Source organism: Eptesicus fuscus, chromosome 1 (genome assembly GCF_027574615.1).
Source record: "Eptesicus fuscus isolate TK198812 chromosome 1, DD_ASM_mEF_20220401, whole genome shotgun sequence".
NCBI lineage: Eukaryota > Metazoa > Chordata > Mammalia > Chiroptera > Vespertilionidae > Eptesicus > Eptesicus fuscus.
In genome coordinates, this window is record NC_072473.1 from 55310686 (window position 1) to 55329176 (window position 18491).

At 45.1% G+C, this 18491-nt stretch overlaps 1 protein-coding gene across 1 annotated transcript in view; it reads right to left on the minus strand.

Annotated features, from left to right (window-relative positions):
* Positions 1-18491, minus strand: part of HDAC8 (histone deacetylase 8) — a 486506-nt gene that overhangs the window by 451317 nt on the left and 16698 nt on the right. The gene's annotated exons all lie outside the window — the stretch shown is intronic.

The window sequence follows — 18491 nt, forward strand, 5'->3', positions numbered from 1 at the left end:
GATATTTGCAAACAGTAGCTCTGACAAAGATTCAATTTCCAAAATATATAAAGAACTTGTAAAACTCAACACCAAACAAATAAACAATCCAATCAAAAAGTGGGCAGAGGATCTGAAAATATATCTCTTCAAGAAGACATACAAACAGCTAATAGGTATATGAAAAGATATTCAACCTCACCAGCAATCAGGGAAATGCAAATTAAAACTACAATGAGATACCACCTTACACCACTTAGAGTGGCCATTATCAACAAGACAAGCAACAACAAATGTTGGAGACATTGTGGAAAAAAGGGAGCCCTCATTCACTGCTGGTGGGAATGTAGAGTGGTACAACCACTATGGAAAGCAGTCTGGAGATTCCTCAAAAAAATTAAAAATAGAGCTACCATACGAGCCAACAATCCCACTCCTGGGTATATACCCGAAAAACTTGAAATCATGTATATACAAAGATATATGCACTCCTATGTTCATTGCAGCATTATTCATAGTGGCCAAGAGTTGGAAACAGCCGAAGTGCCCTGTGATAAATGCCCGAGGACTGGATAAAGAAGATATGGTATATATACACAATATTTCCTCTATCAAAGAGGAAGACTGAAAAACTAGAAGTCCTTCTGTCATTTGATTTCATAGTTATGTTCAGCAAGTCCTTTTAGAGATTTACATGTTCCCATGATAGAAACTGGGGTAGGAACCAGGAGACATAGGAGTCTCTGCTTCAGTTTTTTGACTTAACAAAAAGTTCCTACATCATCTAACTCCTTTACAGGAATGTTATCACAGTTTAAATAAAGGCATTTTAAAAATTCAAAGTACTACCTATCCTAATTATCCAACTCACAGTTTTTCTCTCATTAAGGCCCCAATTCTAATTTAATGTAACTAAATAAATCAGCTTAGTGCACACCTGCTCTTTCCCTGTAAAACATGTACAAAATATATGCACCTGATTGTGAAAAACCATAAATTAGTCATACATAATGGATTTGCTTTTAACTACCCACTCTACATTTATAGTCCACTTTAAGGGCTCTGTGCCTAGAGTTGGCAGCTCTAAGAACAGTGAGATCAGTTTGTCTACAGTTGTTCCCAACCTTTTTTGGCTCTGGTACACCTACACTTGCTTCCAAAAATATACCCCGCAGTCTGGTGCTCAATGGCATGAAAATCTTTCCTGAGCTAATAGAATATAAAACAGAGAAGGCAATGGACATCATTTTGCATTTTAGGATACTCATAATAACACAGTGGGGCAAACATGGGAAAATTATGCACTTGATCCTGCACTGAAAGGGGCTTTGAGCTGAATTTTTCAAAAGTAGGAAAGATTTACCCTTATCAATCGACATCCCCCAACTTGGCATTCCTTGTGACTAAAGATATACTTTTGAAGAGTTGGCTGCCCAAAGTAAATGTTGCAGTCAATAACATTAGAATCAGCAAAAACTAATTGATTTGTACAGTCTCCCCCTTGGATAGAGGAAACATTAGCAGTACAAGGACAGAAATCATGGTCTTATTAGCACTATATTCTAATTGTCTGAGCTAGTTAGCCACTGATATTGCCTACGAGAAAACCATCCTTTATCAGGTACAAAAATGCACTTGAGCCCTGGCTGGTGTGGCTCAGTTGGTTGGGCATCACCCTTGCACCAGAAGGTCACGTGTTCAATTCCCAGAGCATATGCCCAGGTTATGACCTCAATCCCCAGTAGGGGGCATGCAGGAGGCAGCAGATCAATATTCTCACATCAATGTTTCTCTCCCTCTCCCTTCTTTTCTCTCTAAAAATCAATAAAATTTTTTTAAATACACAAGTATTAACACAGATAAATCATTTAGTCTCTATGAACTACATTCAACATTAAGCCTCTTCCAAAGTTGCCACCTAATAACATAGAAAGACACCTTATTGCCCTAGCTGGTTTGGCTCAGTGGATAGAGCATTGGCTCAAGAACTGAAAAGTCACAAGTTTGAGTCCCAGTCAAGGGCACATACCTCAGTTGCAGGCTAAATCCCTGGCCTAGTCAGGGCTTGTGCGACAGGCAACCAATTGATGTGACTCTCTCAAATCGATGTTTCTCTCTCTGTGTCTCTCCCCGTCCCTTCCACTCTCTCTAAAAACCAACAGAAAAATATCCTTGGGTGAGGATTAACCAAAAAGAAGGAAAGGAAGGAAGGAAGGAAGGAAGGAAGGAAGGAAGGAAGGAAGGAAGGAAGGAAGGAAGGAAGGAAGGAAGGAAGGAAGGAAAGGAGAGATACCTTTTTATGAACAGTTTTAAAAGTACATAATTTGTACCATTATTTCCAATAATTCATTTTCTTTCATTTGAATGGCTTGAATTCTAACTATTTACACCACATTTCCTACAATTTGCATGTATTTCTGAGAAATTTTTAGTAAACATTGATAATATTTATATGAAATAAGCCTTGGAGGGCAAACAGAAGTCTCTAAAATTATTTGGGGTACCTCCTTTATGGATGTATATCTCCCCTATAAGAAATTCAGATAGGGATTCCTGGTCAAGTCATTAATAAGAGCTTAACAACCTTCAAGATACCTCCAAAGGAAAGCTGTAAGAATCACTGAGAAAGGTTTTGTTAGGTGTCTGGAATACAGTCCATAATCACCACTTGACTCATTCCACCTTGTGTAATTCATTTTTACTGCTATATTGAAGCACATGGGGAAAGATTAGTGATTTCAATTCCTCCTTGATTTGCCCCCAGTCTCCAGAAGAGTTTAAAGAGCCATTTTTATTAAATTTCAAAGATAATACATAAAAAGCATGGAAAATGAAGATTCTCCGAAGAAAAATCCACTAAATTCTAACAAAAATCAGCTACTAGCATTGAATGTAGCTTACTAGCATTTAGTGGCATCATTTATATACAAATATGTGTAGGTGGTTGGATTAAGTATTTTAAAATATGTTGGGAAAAAAGCCTAGTTTTATCTTGATAATAACACAATTTATATTAAAGATAGGTTGGAGCAGAAAATTAAATTAAGGTAAAGCCATAGAACAACACATGGCTCTATCCAACTCTCATTCCTCCCTCTTTTTCTTCACAGAGCTCTTGGTTTTTATATTTAAACTATAGGCCTGGTGCATGAAATTCATGCACAGGTAGGGTCCCTAGGCCTGGCCAGCAATCAGGGCCAATAGGGGCCTTCTGGTTGCTGGCCGGGGCCTCCCTTCCTTGGCTGCCAGCTGCCAGCCAAAGCCTCCCTTCCCCGGCTGCTGGCTGTCAGGCAGGGCTTTCCTTCCTGGCTGCCGGCTGCTGGCTTGGGCCTTCCTTTGTTCTGTACTGCCCCCTGGTGGTCAGCGCACATCATAGCAAGCAATTGAACTCCCAGTCTCCTGGTCGAACTCCCGGTCTCCTGGTCGAATTCCTGAGGGGATACTTTGCATATTAGCCTTTTATATATATATATATACTAGAGGCCCAGAGCACAAAATTTGTGCATGAGTGGGGTCCCTCAGCCTGGCTGGCAACCAGGGCCAATCAGGGCCATCTTGCCCAGTCCCAGTTGGGGCCGGTGGTTGAGGAGGGACTATGGGAGGACCGTGGGAGGGCTCCAGGGTGTGTCTGGCCCTGTCTTGCTCAGTCCCAATCATCTAGACCCCAGCAGTAAGCTAACCTACCAGTCGGAGCATCTGCCCCCTGGTGGTCAGTGCACATCATAGCGACCAGTCAGTTGACCACTTGATTGGACACTTAGCATATTAGGCTTTTATATATATAGATAGACAGCAAAATTGAAAATGAAGACTTTCACTAAAGTTCAGACATTAGAAAAATTACAAAGTAAGACCAATTAGTTCTAGACACATACTTTGAATTTGCACCTTCAATTTTTATTTAAATTTCCTAAGCTGATACTAGTATAGGTTTGGTGACTATGAGTAATAAATAGAAATATTTACTCTGAGTGCATACTGCATTAGAAAACTTCACCAATGCTATAGACACTGTCCTCCTTTAGCAAGAACTAGCTTCAAGAACTATTCAGATTTATTATAAAAATAAGTGCCGGGAAGAGCAATAAAATGGGTTGTATTTCTCAGGCTATTTGAAATGGCTCCATTAAGTAGTAGACTAAAAAACACATTAAAATGCAGAAAATAGAGTGAAAAATATATAATACTGAGTACTATGACCAGTACTTCTCAAAACTATCCAGGTCATCAAAACAAGGAAAGTCTGAGAAAATGTCATAGTCAAGCGGACCCTAAGGAGACATGATGAGTAAATGTAATGTGGTGTCCTAGGTAGGATCCTGGGACAGAGAAAAATAACATTAGGTAAGAACTAAGGAAATCAGCCCCAGGCGGTTTAGCTCAGTGGACTGAAGGGCACCAGGTTCAATTCCAGTCAAGGGCACGTACCTTGGTTGCAGGTTCCCTGGCCCTGGTCTGGGTGCATGCAGGAGGCAACCAATCAATGTCTCTTTCACATCGATGTTTCTCTTGGTCTCTTCCACTCTCTCTAAAAACCAATGGAAAAATATCCTCAAGTGAGGATTAAAAAAAAAAAAAACCTAAGGAAATCAGAATAAACTAAGAAACGTAGTTAATAATAATGTATCAATATTGGCTCATTAACTGTAATAAATGTATCATATTCATGTAGATGTTAACAGTATGGGAAACTGGGTGTGGGATACATGGGAACTCATTAAGATCTACTTAGTTTTCCTTTAAATCTAAAACTATTCTAAAAAATACGTTGTTAAAAATGGGTTATATTTCTCAGGCTATGTGAAATTATTCCATTAATGAAAAATGCCTAATACTAAGAGCCCAGCTCATGGGGACCAAAGGCACTCAAAGACTTCAGTCATCAAATGACAACAGGACAAGGACTCGACACAATCAGGGTAATCCAGCTCAGAAAGCTATAAATCCAGACACCCCAAATCCTTCAGAGAATTCCAATGGGAACAACTGATAACTAAGACAATAAATAAAGCCCGTTTAACTTTCTTTATCTCAAACAACCCTACAGCTCTAAAACACATCATGGACAGCAGGTTTCAAAAACAGTGAAAACTCTATTTGCATAAGTTGAGCTAACAATTCTAGGGGTGGGGGTGAGGATGCGGGTGGGGAGGCAAGCCAGCTCAGGTGACTCACATCCTCCATCAGCTACCAGTGCCTCCTGAAGGAGGGAGGAGCTGATGTGGTATCAGAGGCCACCCTGCCTTTCATAATACCCAGCTCAGGCACTACAATGTGCACTGTTGTCTAATACAATGACTTACGCAAATAAAACACACAAACTCCAAGTCAGACTTTTGCTCTCTCTTGCCTAAAGATTCTTATAAGTGCCAAGAACCATGGGTGCTATATTTAGCAGCCAAGTTATGAACTCTGAAGGATAATTTTTAATGGAAATATGGACCACCACTAATTAATCACGCGCACATTTCAAAGTGAAAATATCTTGATACTAAATATTCATTTCCTCATTCAATTTATAAATATTTATTGAAGACCTATTTTGAGCTAGATACTGAACTGATGAAAGAAATTAGCCCAGGAGAACATGCTGAACTGATGAAACAGTTTAAATGAACATCAGATCAATAAATAGAAACGTGGATGACGTTAATAGAATCTCATCAGAGAACATTCTTGATTTAATCTTGCACGCCCTCTAGTGGTCCCTTGGTTAAAATGCAAAGCTTATATAACAGCTCACAGTTGGGTCATTGAATATGCTGGAACTCTGACATATGGCTTATTTGACTTTGTGAGCACCTCTGACTGCTGTATGGAATTCTCTCTCTCTCTCCTCTCCTTCTCCCTCTCCTCTCTCTCCCTCTCCCTCTCCTTCTTCTCCTCCCCCCTCTCCTTCTCCTCCCTTCCTCCCTCCTTTCTCTACTGGTTGTGCTAATTTCATAATATCTGTTAAGATATTATCATGATTCATACAACAAATATTTATTGATGGCCTACCATGAGAAAGGACTAACTGATCTTTTATCTTTCCAATTTAATAACTTTATTCTTTATTTCACAAACATTTCAACATTCAATAGGTCAACTGGTAGTACCATAATGTGCATTACCCCAAAGTGTTGGGAATCAATGTTTGTCACTCATCTCTCTCCAGCCTATCCATTCCAACTCTCACTGCATCATTCATTCAACAAAATTTTATTGATGGTTTACTATATACGAAGTAGAGTTCTAGGCAGTAGAGGTATAGTAATGAACAAAACTGATAAAATGCCTACCCCCTATGAAGTTTATATTCTAGCGTGTGTGTGCAGGGGGGGGGGGCAAAATGTAAAATAAATAATTAATCATTGAATTGAATAATTATTTAGATGATCAATACTATGGAGCAGCGAGTTGCAACCTTTTTCATCTCATGACATATAAAAACTAATTACTAAAATTCTGTAGCTCACCAAAAAAAATATTTTGCTGATCTGTCAAAAAAATAGGTATAATTTTGATTCATTTGCACTGGATAGCTACTGTTGTGTTGGCTGTTGTTAATTTTCACTTGACAATCTAAGGTAATCTAAAAGAGGTAAGTGACCCTGACTAAATAGTCAGGTACTACATGTTTTAAAAATTCTTGTGGCATGCGGGTTGAAAATTGCTGCTATGGCAAATAAAACAGGGAAAAAGGCAATGAGAGGCTTTTTGCAGAGCAAATTTTTTAAAAAATTGCTCAGGGAAGGCCTTACCAAGTGATATTGGAGCAAAGACTTGAAGGAGGTAAGGTGGCATTTTCTGGGGGAACAGTATTTCAGGCAGTTGGAACAGCAAGGGGAAAAGCCTAGAGGTAGGAACATACCAGTGGCCAGAGAACAGCAAGGAAAGAAATAGTAGTTCTACGGAGGCATGGGAGGAGGGGGCAGAAAGCAGCAGGGCTTTGTAGGCCATAATAGGGACTTTGTCTTTACTCTGAAAAAGGGAGCCATTGCAGTATTTTGAGCAGAGGAGTGATGAGAGCTAACTTCTGTTTTCATAGGATCACTCTGTCTGCTGTGTGGAGAATAGACCAAAGAGGGGCAAGGCCAGAAGCAGGAACACAAGTTGGGAGGTGGTTGTAATAATCCAAGAGAGATAATGGCAGCTTAGACTATGGTTATAGTGCTGGAAGTAGTGAGAAGTGATCAGATTCTAGATATATTTTGAAGACAAAGTTGACAGGGTTTTTTATGGATTGCATGTGGAATGTGAAAGAAAGAAGTCAAGGATGATTTAAATATGTTTGGTTTAAACAACTGGGAGAATAGGGCTGCCACATGGGGATCAGGAGTTATGTTTTGGACATATTAAATTTGGGATGTCAATTAGACACCCACCATCTTCTCCCTATACCATCTTTTCCTATCTATTTACCTACTCCAATGTCTTTATGACACAAATCCCTTAATATTTCTACATTTTTTGGTGTGCCATTTCCAATCTTAGTAACAATACTGCCACCTACTTATGCAAGAAACTGGGTATTTTTGATATTTCCCTTCTTACCTCCAACAGCCAATTGATCTGGTAATTATGCCTTTAAAACCATTCTCAAGTGTTCTTCCCCTTTCACACCCACTATCACTACCTTTATTCATATCTTCAAAATCTCTTCCTTCATCTCTGAGTATAACAGATTTATTTTCCCCTTTATTAGTAAGATTGAGTAGAGTGGTCCAGCTGATCTAGGTTCAGGAGGTAGAGGTGGAAGTGGAGGCAAGGGGCAGAGCATAAGAGTGTTATTTACTCCCAACCCTGGTACCTGTGCCTGTAAGCAAACACCAGAATTGCTTCTAAGAGAGAATTCTGAGGTTGATCTGGGAAAGCAGATTATGAGATCAAGGTCCCCTTGGGTGGTCCCCCAAACTATTTCCCGATCAAAAACCTTCTAGGGAATCAGGCAGTGGGTCTATCATGATGTTTCTGGAAAGCCAGCACCTTTTTCATGATGAAACTGGTTTCTCAGTCTTAGGTTACTGGGGCTAATTGCAGGGTACACAAGTGCACCAGGGGGTGAATAATCATGGAGTAGGAAGGGCACAAAGTTCGAGAAACTGTTAATGTAGGAGTTCTATGGGTGGATGACTAAATTTCACTTCAAAGATTTCTATGTGAGTACAATTTTTGGCATGGGAAGATGGCGCTGTGCCAAAAGGAAATCTAACCAGTGTCTCACACCTGAATGATCCAATTAGTGTAGTTCAAATACCATTCATACATCAAACACTTGTTGGTGCTTAGTACATGTCAGGCATTATTCTATGTACTTTCATATAATGCAATTGCGTTGTGAGGTAGGTACTATTATGTCTGTTTTATAGGTGAGGAAATCACTTTAAGCTATTCAAAGTCACATAGAAAGTGGCAGTGCTGGGATTCAAATCCAGGCAGTGTGGCTTCAGATTCCTTGCTCTTAACTCCCATGCCATGTTGTATGGTGAATGCTAATTGAATGTGCCCTTGGTTAGTCCACACAAGTGGGGCTAAGGTATTGACCAGACTCTAAGATGCCAATGATTCCAGCCACTAGCCAGGGCAATAGTGGGCTGGAAGCAATGCTATGAAGGGAAGAGGTCTGGATGGAAGGGTATAGTGAGTTAGAAATGAATTCTGAAGAGGCTGGGGCAGAAGATCAATTGTATTATGTGTTGGAAGTGTAGCAGCAGTGTTACTCCCCCAGGACCTGGTTAACCCATGGGGGCTGGCAGGTTGTTTGCTGGTAGTGGAATGACAAAGAGGTAAATGTGTAAGAGGAGGATTCTAAGTGCCATTTTCCAACACTAGTGTATGAACTGGGGCTACAGTTGGAGAGCAGATGGCCATGGAACCTGGGAAGGTGGAAGACTTTTAGATGCATGGGAGCAATGGCTGGTATGAATTAACAGATAAATAGGAATCTACCACTACTAAGGAGTTACAGATGTGGGAAGAGGAAAAATCTCCACTGAAATTCAACGGGACGATGTATCATGGGTCTGACTTTGCCTCAATTGTAGGAATCATAGAGGTTACATCAGATATGGAACAACTAGAAGAACCCTGGGACCAAGAGTTCTTAAACTGTGCTGCTATGCTTGCCTATTGGAATGGTGCCCATGGGTACAGGCAACCACTGATCCTAATATAATGGGGTACTTTGAACATCATAAACCTTTGGGCTACCCCAGGATGGACATGGATCTCTATGTTCTACAATGCATCTGCCTGCTTTCTGTGCCATGACTGGGGTAAATGGCTGTCATTCTCAGGCAGGAGCCCATTTATACTGCCCCTTGATATTCTGAATTCTGCAACAGGATAGGTGCTTTGGGAAGGGTCTACTTCACCTGGTATGACCTGAGTTTAGAAGTCTGTGCTGGCTGCTCTGGTTTGAGCTTATGATTACAAACTGCCTGTCTCTCTTAAAGGAAGTGTCTCCTTATCTTGAAAGTGGCCTTGATCACTAAGAACTTTTATTTCCATTTGGGGTAATTGACCTTGGTGAGGACCGATTTTTCTGGAAATGTGGGTGCAGGGGCAGAGATCAAAGCACCCAGGTCCTCCATATCCCTCTCTAGTAGGATGTTGAAGGCATTACTCAATGGTACAGGCCTGGGCTGAGGTGGACAGCCTTCAGCTACTGGAAGGTCATTTTTGTGTCTGAGGACCAAATTCCTTACTCTTAAGAAGAAAGGATATTGTGGTAGTGAAGATGCAGAGGTAGTAGATAAATTGCTGATGGTATCAAGGGATTGTTAACATCTTCAGTCATCCCAGGGAACTTCATTTCATAAAGGCTTATAAACAGAACTTTCACACTTTGGGGCTTGGCCTGGAGATAGTGCTACTGTCCTTATTCCATTACCATGCAGCTCAGAGCCTCTGTGAAGTAAAATTAAGTGAATTCAACAAAAATATTTCCCAGGCAAGTAACTATTGTAGGAGGTGCTGCATGATCCCATTTACTGGAAGGTAGGAGCACCACACAGGAATTTTCCACTCTTTACTTTTCTTGACCTAGATGAGGTTGTAGGTGCCACTAAGGTATAGAATAGATAGCTCAGTGAAGGTCAGAGGCTTATGGAATTGAGTTAGAAGGTTCCAGGTTAACAGAAAGGATTTTGAATAGTCTTTACATTGAGGATGGAATAATCTTGACAAGGACTTCCTGCTTTTTATTTTCAGAAAGTCTCAAGGCCAATGTGGACGAGATGATGAATGTGATAAAACCTGCTGCAAGCTGTTGTCCAAAGTTGTTATTTTATTAGAAGGCCTGGATTTTAGAGTCAGAGAGCATTTGCTCCCTTGGTAGTGAGACTCCTTGGTGTTAGGGGTGATCCTTCTGTCTCTTGGTAAGGAGTATTTCATTTGCCTTACAAGTATGGGTTGAACCTAGCAGTATGAGGGGTGGGTCAAACAGGGAATTCTATGTAATGTTTAGAAGGGGTAAGGGGTCTAGGGAATACTGACAGTAACACTCAGACAAACCAAAGGACATAAGTCTTGAGGACAATAGTGACTAGTCTATTTCCAGCCAGGAGCAGCTTATTGGCAAAGGGGAAGTGTAAGGTAAATGCAGTGGGTAAAAAACAGTACTAGGGCTGACTTCAGCTGGATAGGCTGTGGGATCTGCTGAATCAGGGACTTGTCTGAGACACTAAGAACCCTTTTTTTTTCTTTAATTTCTTTATTGATTAAGGTGTCACATATTTGTCCTCATCCCCCCATTCCCATCCCACACCCCTCCCCACGGATGCCCCAACCCCCTGTTGAACTTATCCATTGGTTAGGCTCATATGCATGCACACAAGTCCTTTGGTTGATCTCTCCCCCTCCCCCCACCCTCCCCTATCCTCCCTCTGAGGCCTGATAGTCCGATCGAAGCCTCCTTGTTTCTGGTTCTGTTCTTGTTCATCAGTCTATGTTGTTCATCATTTCCCCTAGATGAGCGAGATCATGTGTCACTAGAGATATACTTATAAGAACTGAATGTGAGACGAGCAATAATAGTTATGCTGACAGGCAAATGAATCAGTCTGTAGTGAGTTTCTTTCTGGACCAACAGTTCTTTTGAGACCCAATTTCAATGTCCACCAGTTCCTTATGTGTACATGTCAGCACTGACCCCTCAGCTCTGGATGGTGGACAAATGGTGGTAACGGAGGTCCGACTCCCTCTGGTTTGGTCTCGGCCGGACCCAGGGGCACGGCTTCACCCGGACTCAGGGGCACGTGGCCTCACCCAGACCCAGGGGGCGCGTGGCCTCACCCGGGCCTGGGACCCAGCCTCACCCGGATCCAGGGGCACACGGCCTCAACCGGACCCAGGGGCGCGTGGCCTCTCCCGGGCCCGGGGCCCAGCCTCACCCGGATCCAGGGGCAGACGGCCTCACCCAGACCCGGGATCCAGCTTCACCCGGACCCAGGGGCGCGTGGCCTCCCCCGGACCCAGGGGTGCGTGGCCTCTCCCAGACCCAGGGGCGTGTGACCTCACCCGGACCTAGGTGCGCGTGGCCTCACCCGAACCTGGGACCCAGCCTCACCCGGATCCAGGGGCACATGGCCTCACCCGGACCCGGGCTCCAGCTTCACCCAGACCCAGGGGCGCGTGGCCTCACCCAGGCCCCGGGACCCAGCCTCTCCCGGATCCAGGGGCACATGGCCTCACCCGGACCCAGGATCCGGCTTCACCCGGAGCCAGAGGAGCGTGGCCTCACCCGGACCCAGGGGCATGTGGCCTCACCTGGATCCAGGGACACACGGCCTCACCCGGACCCAGGGGCGCGTGGCCTCACCCGGACCCAGAACACATGACCTCTCCCAGACCCAGGGGCGCGTGGCCTGACCCGGACCTAGGTGCGCGAGGCCTCACCCGGATCCAGGGACACATGGCCTCACCCAGACCCGGGGGCGTGTGGCCTCTCCCAGACCCAGGGGCGCTTGGCCTCTCCCAGACCCAGGGGCGCGTGGCCTCACCCGGAGCTAGGTGCGCGAGGCCTCACCCGGACCCAGGACCCAGCCTCACCCGGATCCAGGGACACATGGCCTCACCTGGACCCGGGGGCGCGTGGCCTCTCCCAGACCCAGGGGCGCGTGGCCTTACCCGGACCTAGGTGCGCGAGGCCTCACCCGGATCCAGGGACACATGGCCTCACCCGGACCCAGGGGCGCGTGGCCTCTCCCAGACCCAGGGGTGCGTGGCCTCACCCTGACCTAGGTGCGCGAGGCTTCACCCGGACCCGGGACCCAGCCTCACCCGGATCCAGGGACACATGGCCTCACCCGGACCCGGGCTCCAGCTTCACCCAGACCCAGGGGCGCGTGGCCTCACCTGGACCCAGGGGCACATGGCCTCACCCGGGCCCGGGACCCAGCCTCACCGGGATCCAGGGGCACACGGCCTCACCCGGACCCGGGATCTAGCTTCACCTAGACCCAGGGGCACGTGGCCTCACCCGGACCAAGGGGCGCGTGACCTCTCCCAGACCCCTGGTCACATGGCCTCACCCAGATCCAGGGGCGCATGGCCTCACCCGGACCCGGGACCCAGCCTTACCCAGATCCAGGGGCACACGGCCTCACCCGGACCCAGGATTCAGCTTCACCCGGACCCAGGGGCGCATGGCCTCACCCGAACCCAGAATCCGGCATCACTTGGACCCAGGGGCGCGTGGCCTCACCCAGACCCAGGGGCGTGAGGCCTCACCTAGACCCAAGGGCGTGTGACCACACCCGAGCCCAGAGGCTCGCAGCCTCGCCCGGACCCGGGTCTCAGCGGGGTTTCGTCTTCTTGATCCCAATTCCTGTTGGTCAATTCCCTCTCAGCAATTCCTTCGGCCATTTTCTCAGAGCTCCAGGGTGGCTGCCGCAGAACTCATTGGGAAGCGGGCTCAGCGAAGCTCCGGTCTGCCCGGTGCACGGCGGCAGGCTGGTCCGGTGTCGCTGCGTCGGCCCTTGGGTCTGCAGCGGTGGCCAGTCGCTGAGCGTGCGCACCTGGCTGCTTCCGGGGCGTTGAGATTCTTGAAGGACTCGGAGGTCAGCAAGCACGGAGTCTCCCACCCCATGTCTCCCAGGGGCTCGTCTGTCCGTGCTTGGCAGCGAGTGGAGCCGTCCCCTCAGCCGGAGACCGCTGGGGGAACTGCGCCGAGCACGTTCCAGGCCGCCATTGTGTCGCCTGAGCCGTAGTTCTTAAAGTGTGGACTTTGGGTCACCGGCATCAGCATCATCCCGTGTACCCCTCTCTTTTATTCTAGTTGTAGAGCATCTGCTCAGCCAGCCCTCCACTGGTTCTGGATGGTGTCTGCTCTGTTCTCCCGTCGTAGTCTCAAAATTGTTGTGGTAGGCAAAGATCAGGCTTCCACCCTATGCCTCCATCTTGGTCCTCCTTTGTATAGTTAAGTCTTGATTGTTGTTGGTGTCACTGGGAGGAATTGTCCTCCAGGCCAATTGGCCGTGAGGACCCTCTTTGTCTATATAGGAAGAGTTGCTGTGCAGGAGACATGTTTATGGGCCGGGTCTTGGTGCAGCAAGGCTTTGGCGCTCACTGAGTCTGCCTCTTGAATGTATCCCTTATGCGAGTGGTTGAAATCTGGTGTCATCTCACACCGACCACTAGATGCCCTCGTTTCTGGGTCTCCAATGTAGTGTAGGTCAGCTACTGCCTGAGGCACTCAGCAGGGAAAAGCCTCTGTGCTCAGCTTGGATGGGGCGGAGTTACTGGGTGGAGCCTACAACCTTGGCTTCCTGTCAGCCCCGCCCTATGAGGTTCCTGTGTCTGTGTCCCTCTGCACTCCCTGCAAACACCTCTGAGAGAAACGCACCCTGGAGTTTCGCCCACTGCCAAGCAGTCTAGTCTCTCCCCTAATGAATCTGGATTCCCAGATTCTCGCCTGGAACTGGGTTTCAGTGTAGTTGGAACTGGGTCTCAGCGCAGTCTGGCTCTTTTGTCTCCTTCCCACCAGGGCAATTCAGCGGCACAGGCAACCTTCCCTCCTCTGCGCACCTTCCTGTGCGCGCCTCTGGAGCTCTGCCTTCCGCCGCTCCTCTGTGCCTGCGCCCCACAGCCCAGATTCATTCCCCCAGCGTGCGCCTGGCTTCCCAGGGTTTTGCCCGGAACTGGGGTTCAGTGCAGTCGGAGCTGGTGTTCAGCGCAATCTGGAGATTTTATCTCCTTCCTGCTAGTGAACGCCGGCCAGGCCGTCAGCCGCCCCTTCCTCTCCGGCTCCGTCCTCCCCGCACGCGCGCGTGCTCGTGTCTCCACCCGTATCTCCATACCTCAGGCTATTACGGCTCCTCTGATTATCCTTGTGGTTTTCTCTTTCCTTCTAGTTGTGGGCATTTCAGTCCGCCAGCTTTCCTGTGGTTCTGGATGATGTCCGTTTTGACTTTTAGTTGTATTTTTGAAATTGTTGTGCCCGGCTGTAGGTTAGGTGTTTAACCTATGCCGCCATCTTTCAAGTGTCACACTAAGAACCCTTGAACACAGTCTGGGTATAATAAATGACTTTTATCAAACACTTATTGTATGCTAGGCTCTTTGCTAAGCACTTTAATGCAATTATCAGATTTAATCCTATAACTCTATAAGGTATGTACTATTATCATCTCCAATTTTTGCAAATGAGGACACTGAGGCCCAGAAAGGTTTTTATAGCTAGTAATTGATGAAGCTGAGATTCCCAGTGTGACAGTGAACCATTATGATATACTGTATTCCTCAGTTCTATAGGTACACATCTCATCCTCTAGAGCAGGAGTGGGGAACATTCATCCTAAGGGTCATATAAAACCTGCAAAATCACGTGGCCTGGGGGGTTAGTTAATTAAATGTTTGACTAAATATAGCAGGCTCATTTTTAAGTTGATAATTTTGCATGACCTGTATATAATGTTATAAATATCCAAATGGCCCTTGGCAGAAAAAAAAGGTTCCCTACCCCTTTCCCAGAGGCCAGGGATGGGGATGCCATAGGGACAAAGCATGTCTTAGCTTGTTCCTAATTTGATAGCTGGCTGGGCAGTTTTCTCATGGAAGGCCTGGTACCTTATGGGTTGGACATGTACGGACAGAATGATCTAGGCCACAATGGTAAAGGCCTGTCTATTTTGTCTAGTGATGTACCTACTGCAGGTGTCAGCATGGAACTGGTATGAGCAGGAAGTGATATGGACATGCCATCCATGGTTGAAGGAGGGGTCTGCCTTGGAAGTGAGGTGATGTGGCTGACATTGAATCCAGGCCTACTTTTTCATGCAATTATCTATTTGTTTACAAATGCTGGGTGGTGCACAGTATGGATTGTTAACCAACCAGACCCCCTTTTCTAGCTACACCTTCTCATCCTCCCATCTCATTGCTCTCCCTAAGTTCAGGTCCTCAACACTTGTCAGCAGAACAGCTGACACCCTATTCAGTCTCCCTATATCCAGTTTACACTTCCTTCAATCCATCCTCTATAACTGCAGTCAAGAGTTATTTTCCTAAAACAAATCTGACCATTTTACTTCTTTTTTAAAATATATATTTTTATTGATATCAGAGAGGAAGGGAGAGGGAGAGAGAGATAGAAACATCAATGATGAGAGAGAATCATGGATTGGCTGCCTCCTGCACGCCCCCTACTGGAGGCCAAGCCTGTAACCTGGACATATGCCCTTGACTGGAATCTAACCCTGGACCCTTCAGTCCGCAGGCCAATGCTCTATCCACTGAGCCAAACTGCCTAGGGCTAACCATTTTACTTCTTAACATAATTTTTCTGTACACCCCCATTTCCTACTGCAGTTTCTCAAAGTGTGTGCATCAGAATCACTGCTCAAGTCTGAAAGTGAGGGTTCTGACACACCATTCCAATCCTCCTTGATCAAGACCTCTGAGACCTAGAAATCTGCACTTTTCAATTGGATGATGCCTATATACATAGAGCCCTTCATGACCCGTTCTCTACTTTTCCACCCCAGCTTCTGCCATTGCCCACTTTGTACCTTAACCCTCCTGCAATACAGGATTGCATGTAGTTCCCCAAATCCACCAAGATTTGCAAACTCTGCTTTTGCAAAGGTGGCTGTGGCCTTCTGAAATGCCTTTCACCTTCCTCTCACTGGCACACTTCATTCTTTGAAGTCTTAGTCATCATAATATCCTGACTGATAAATCTCACTTTACTTCTCTACAGCTCAGTTTCTCAAACTTTTTTTTTCATTATTGCTCCCCCACCCAGAGCTTTTAGCACCTTTTACTAATTGAGCCCTGCATGGAATTTTAATATCACAGATATGCTGTACATCTATTTCTATACTGTGGCCCTTTGGAGATCCATAAACCATGGCACATCTACACCATCCCTGGCAAAAATCAGTTTTTGCTCCCTAGAGGACAATATTGTCTCTGTTGAGAATGCATACTCTGCAGTGGCAGACACTGCTATCTAAACTGGCCTTGAGGTTCACTTTGGTTTCTGAGATGTCTATACTGATTTTTCCTATCTCTCTGACTATTCCTTCTCAAGACTCTTTCATAGGCCTTTCTTCTTCCACCTGCCCTGTAAATACTGGCATTGCACAAGCCTCAAGACTTGTTTTTATTTTTCTGTGTTATTCCAGGTGACTTAATCTGTTCCTTAGGTGTTTGTTTTTTTTTTCGTGTGTGTGTGTTTGTGTGGTGTTATTAATCCTCACCCAAGGATATTTTTTCCCCACTGAATTTTAGAGAGAGTAGAAGGGAGGGAGGGTAGAGGAGGGGACAGGAGGAGAGAGGGAGATGGAGAGGGAGAGGGAGAGGGAAAGGGAGAGGGAGAGGGAGAGGGAGAGGGAGAGGGAGAGGGAGAGGGAGAGGGAGAGGGAGAGGGACAGGGAGAGGGAGAGGGAGAGAGACAGAGAGAGACAGAGAGAGAGAGAGAGAGAGAGAGATTGATTAGTTGTCGAGCAGGGATGAATCTACAACTGAGGTATGTGCCCCTGACCAGGAATCAAACCCGAGACCCTTTGGTGCTGTGCAGGCACTGAGCCACACCGGCCAGGGCTGTTTCCTTAGTTTTACTTCCAAACTATCATGCTGGTGACTCCCAAGTCTGTATTTTCACTGGTCGATTTTCCTGAGTTCTAGTCTCTTGCTAGTCCAAGTATGGCCCACAGATTGGCAACATTTAATATCACCTGGGAGTTTGTTAGAAATGCAGACTTTTAGGTTCCACCCCAGACCTTCTGAGCCAGAATCTGCATTTTAACAAGATCCCAGATATTTCATATGCACATTAAAGGTAGAGAAGCCCTGGGATAAACCCTACTGCCAGATCTCTTTAATTAGATGTTCTATAAGGACATCAGTTCTTATTCCCTGCTCTTCTTAGTTAATAGTTACACAATTTACTCAGTCCTGTTCACAAGAAATCTAGATCACTCTTTCCTTATAATTTATACTAAATTTGTTAGAATTTCTATCTAATCCAGCTATTAATGACTCTTGAATTTATTCCCTCTTTTGTGTTCGTTACCACTGCTTTCACCTAACAGATTTTTTTATAACATACCCCCAACCCCCACCACAATTTATCTGCCAACTATTCCTAATTGCAAAACTGATCATGTTATCTCCCCATGGCTAAAAATTCCTTCAGTGATTACTCACTGTCCAAAGCCAAGGTTCTTATGGGCTTCAGGAGAGTACTAAACTTTTTAAAAATATAAGGAAAACTTTGTGTATATATACTTTTCTAAGGACAATGAATATAGCTTTTATCAGATTTTCAGAAACATCCTTGATCAAAATAGGTCAAGAACCACTGACATGAAGGATCAACTCCAAACTACTTAGCTTGGCATACAAGGACACGTTACACCTCTCCTCAATTATCTCCAGCCACTTGCCTATAGAAACCATGGGTTCCAGCTTTAATTACAGCCTTAGAAGTTTCCTCAGCTTTCACATCTCTGTGCCTCTACACATGCTGTTCCTGAAATAATCTCAGGGTTACCTACACAAACAGTAAGCGGTGCAGCCTTGCTTTGCACCCAAGTCTTACTTCAAAGTAAGTCATTCCACTCCACATTGGCTTGACATTTGTATCATGACCCACACACAAATACATGCACACACATTAGAACACATTTCATGAAATCTACCTTGATATAAAAAATGCTGGTTGCAGCCCACTAAATGGATATATTTTTCCACTGATGAGTTACAACCCTTAGTTTGAAAAACACTGCATCAGGCCTTTGCTGATACAGGGAGTTCTCCTTACTGAGAACTGGTTATCTTAGCCCCAGCAGTACTAAGATTTTGAGGTTTCCTAAGGATACAAAGCTGTTATAACATAAAAGTATTTGCTAATGAATTGGCCACTTGTATCAGTCTCCATTCAAACAACATATCCTTTCATCTCTAGCACCTCTCCCCATCAACTTTTCCACCATTTTATCTCTCATGCATTTTCAAATATATCAGTGAGTAATTCAATGCATATCTATCACAAAGTAAAATTATAAATCTTATAAAAAGATGCT